At 44.5% G+C, this 4,466-nt stretch overlaps 1 non-coding gene across 1 annotated transcript; it reads left to right on the top strand.

Moving 5' to 3' along the window:
- Positions 1-3,338: 3,338 nt before the first annotated feature.
- trnas-acu (transfer RNA serine (anticodon ACU)) lies at positions 3,339-3,420 on the top strand. The gene has a single exon. It is a non-coding gene; the product is annotated as a tRNA-Ser (tRNA).
- The last annotated feature ends 1,046 nt before the right edge of the window (positions 3,421-4,466 follow it).

The raw sequence follows: 4,466 nt of genomic DNA, 5'->3' as shown, positions 1-4,466 counted from the left end.
CTCTTTAAGACATGCACGTATGAGTGACATCAGCACGCCAGTAATTGTGGGAGTGGACATCGTACAGTTGAGCGTGGCCTGTGGCTACGCATGATGTGAATGCAAAGAGCATGTTCAAATAAGACTGATGTTCTGTGCATCTTGGATTAGGCGAGATCAAAGAGGAAATTGCCACTACCATATTTTTTGCTTTGTCTTTGTTATTATAGTATCTATAATAACAAAGAGCTATAGTAGCTCTTTGTGCATCCTGGTGTGTGTATATCTCCAGGTATATCTATGTGAAGCTTTTGAGTTAAAGGTTATACTGCATCCAATCTAAGTTCTGTAACAGAAAATAATACTGTCACGCCCGACATCCCTCCCTAGAGGGCGCTCCACTGCTCTCATTATTGTTCGTGTCATTTAGCTCTCCAGGTGTACCCTTTTAGTGTTATTATTTAAAGACCAGCTCCTCCAGTCCTCGGGGCTCATCATTAGGGTAAGATGTCGCGAGGCCAGCCTAGCACCAGGAAACCCTACGTCCATCTCCTGAGGGCATAGGCCTCATCCCCGACACCTCCCGTTTCCTGAGCCCGGGGTCTGGAGGATCTCGCCCCGTCACCCTTGGACCTCCATGTTCCGTTTGTCCGTGTGCTCCCCCCTCCCGGGGATTTTAACTTCGTCGCGTCCCAGGATGGATTTCCAGTTGATGGACTTTCGGACCGTGCTTTGACCTGCCCTTGGACCCGTTTGGATTTGGATGCCGTTTTGTCTTCCCCGTACACTGTCTCACGGACTGTCACTATTATTTTGCGCACTATTAAACCCCTGTGTGTTCCCTTTTACCACGCCTCCTGTTTTCTCCAGCTCTTACCGCATCGCATAGGGTCTTCTACAAGATCTGACACGGATTTCAGTCCGTGTTCGTTACAGAATGATGAGCCTACGCTAGACCCCGCGAGCGGTAATCTGGAACACCCGGACCCTCATCTGGACCTTTTTCTTTTCAAGATGCCCTTCCTGTTTTCCTGTCAAGATCCATTCCTGTTTCGCTGGACAAGGTATTTTTTGTGGATTTTTTTTTTTAGGAATTCTTGGATTTTTTTTTCCTGGTCCGTTTTGTTTCTCCGTTTTTTTTTCTCTCTTTCCCCGCTGGAACTATTTTGAGAGTGGACAGCCCTACCGTTTTGTATATAGTATTCTCCAGTTTTATCTCTTGTGTATATAGTGATTCTGAATTTACTTCTCTGGTTGTATATAGTCTGTGCTTGTGATATTCTTGTTGATAGTATTGCCCTTATTTTTAATTGTGTAGGGCTTCAGGAGCCGCCCTTGAAGGGGGGGGTACTGTCACGCCCGACATCCCTCCCTAGAGGGCGCTCCACTGCTCTCATTATTGTTCGTGTCATTTAGCTCTCCAGGTGTACCCTTTTAGTGTTATTATTTAAAGACCAGCTCCTCCAGTCCTCGGGGCTCATCATTAGGGTAAGATGTCGCGAGGCCCGCCTAGCACCAGGAAACCCTACGTCCGTCTCCTGAGGGCATAGGCCTCATCCCCGACACCTCCCGTTTCCTGAGCCCGGGGTCTGGAGGATCTCGCCCCGTCACCCTTGGACCTCCATGTTCCATTTGTCCGTGTGCTCCCCCCTCCCGGGGATTTTAACTTTGTCGCGTCCCAGGATGGATTTCCAGTTGATGGACTTTCGGACCGTGCTTTGACCTGCCCTTGGACCCGTTTGGATTTGGATGCCGTTTTGTCTTCCCCGTACACTGTCTCACGGACTGTCACTATTATTTTGCGCACTATTAAACCCCTGTGTGTTCCCTTTTACCATGCCTCCTGTTTTCTCCAGCTCTTACCGCATCGCATAGGGTCTTCTACAAGATCTGACACGGATTTCAGTCCGTGTTCGTTACAAATACAACCCCTCATTTTTATGATTTCATGCAGATCCAGAATTAAAAAATCCCCATTTAAATTCATTGTAGTACGGTGTGTTCTTTGCCGGGCTACAAATTTTGGTACCAGAAATGGGGTATTCTGAGCATTAAGATGAAACTTTGGATGCCGTATAAGGTCAAATAAATTAAAAAATACGGTAGTGGTGAAGAGCTGCACTGCGGGTGTCTGGTCTGCCCAGAGAGGACGTCCAGAGCAGGGACCCAGGAGAGGATCGCCGGCAGAACCAGCATTCTGGACTGTTCTAGTGCACGTTGGCAGATATTTTAGTGCTATTTATCACTTTCTGTAGTCAGTCACTGAGTTTGAGTTTGTAGGCATCCTCTCATGAGGCACCAATAAATGTAGGGGTTTTGTGCATTACAGGGACAATTATTAATTGTAGCAGTAAGTCACAAAATGATTCTTTGATGGCTATTAGAAAACCAACCTTGCAGGATAACACACACACACGGATACTATTACACGACAATACATTTATTAAGGCATAAAATGTGTATATAAACATAACAGATCTTATAGTGATGGTTAGCAGAATACAAAAGGTATATATTCGATCACGAAGAGTTACAAACCAAGAAGGACATACATTCAGTATACCATTCATTTATACCATTTCGTTAATGAGCTTTGATTTCAGCTTCTACACTAGATACTCAAAAGCAAGTACATCACTCATAGGAATTAAACTGATATCAACTGGGGTTGAGGTAACAATTGAATTCTCGAGCTGTAACTCAGAATGTTGAATACTCATCCAATCTGTGTGGATTCAGATCTCCCGCGGACACAAAGAAACAGTGGCAGGCTTGTTGCTGTGTCCAATCAGCATTCTCTGGCCTAGTGTCAGGCAGTGCTGGTTTGGCATGAGGGAAGTGGGAGAGATTCCTGCTGCGACGCTCTGGTAGTAGGCTCTCTGAAGACCGGCTAGTTAGTTCTGGCTTACTAGTGAGAGTTTGTGCACATGAGAAAAGCGACTGCGGGTCCAAGCAGGTCACACTCTTTAGACAAGAAGAAGACCGGTTCGTTCCTGATGGATTGCTCCTTTTACAACCACTTGGACACACCGCTCTGAGACATCTGCATTCGGTGCGCGCTCCGCCTGCTCGCTGAGCAAGTTGCCACCAAAAGCAACATCGACACCAAGAGAAAGGATGACAAATGGTTTTTATCTGGAACTTTTCATGTCCAAGGAGCTCAATGTGCTTTCCGTGTACAACAGGGCCACTGAACTCCACACCGGCCACTGAAGCACAGCAGTGGCTTGATGGCTTGACATCTCCCAAAGAAAATGTTGAAATCGCATGTGGAACAGAAAAATGACCCTTCAAGTACAAGGGAAAAAAAAAGATCATCTGGAGCACGCCAACACATGTACGGATAGCCCAGTTTCCTTGACGAGGTGGCCAAGTGGTTAAGGCAATGAACTACTAATCCATTGTGCTATGCATGCATGGGTTTGAATCCCATCTTTGTCACATTCAGCATCTGACACATGTGCCCATTCAAAGTTGGCCTTGCTTTCTTTTGCTCCGGTACTAGAGCAGTACATTTTCTAGCTGTGGCTGAAGATGGTATAGTAGGCTAACATCGGTATTGAGCAGTGACAGTAACAGTATTTACTGAGAGAGAGAGAGGCAGCTCAGAAGATGAGCTCCTAATTTCTTTGAGATTTTATTGTTTTCTGTAACTGAACAAATAGTCTAGGAATAAGGCAACATCTAACAAAAACTAAAGAAAACCAAAGAAGTAAAGAAAAATCATTGAAATTATCATTGAAAAAAAAACAACAAAGCAAACATCTGAAAATCTGAAGACCAACTATAAGACACAGCTACACCTGAAGATAAAGGACCTGAGGAAAAACTTCAAAGAGAAAAATCTTGAAGAAATGAAGAGGAGCAAACAGAAAAAAAGGAACAATTAAAACAAGGAAATAGAATAAGAAGACAAGAAAGAAATAAAAAGTACACCAAAGGAAACAAGAAGGAAAGGGAAAATACAAGCAGCATCAAGAGAAGCCAAGAACTCAGCCATAAGCACGGAAAACAACTGGTAAGCCCTGATCTTTCTTCTCCTTATTTGAAGAGGCCTCTAAAATTGAACTGATTTACTAAATAAAAGTAAGTCTTTAGAAAAAGTTACCTTAAAGTTTAAACTAAACCAAATACCACTTGGGCCCATTAAACTCAAAAGGCCAAAGTTGAAGAACCTGTTCCCAAGCAACAGTGGGGCTGATTGTATTCAAAACGCCCTAGCCAGGCTGTCTTTTTGTTCTTCTCACCTGGGCCGATTGTATTTAAAAGAAGCAAGATGAGTACAGAGCAGAAGACAGCCCCACTGGACCAGCCCTGCCCTCTCAGCACAGTACTCCAATACCCTGAGGATGCAAAAACCGTTAAGACCAGGAAACAGTACAAAGACACATGGATGAAGGAAAATCCAGAGACCCTTATCGCTGACTACTGCCAGGCAGGAGAAAAACACATTAAAACCTGCTCTTCTTTACTGAGCACCCAAATGC

The sequence above is a fragment of the Atractosteus spatula genome, chromosome 28 (genome assembly GCF_055471065.1).
Source record: "Atractosteus spatula isolate fAtrSpa1 chromosome 28, fAtrSpa1.hap1, whole genome shotgun sequence".
Taxonomy (NCBI): domain Eukaryota; kingdom Metazoa; phylum Chordata; class Actinopteri; order Semionotiformes; family Lepisosteidae; genus Atractosteus; species Atractosteus spatula.
This window is presented reverse-complemented; position numbering and strand designations above follow the sequence as displayed.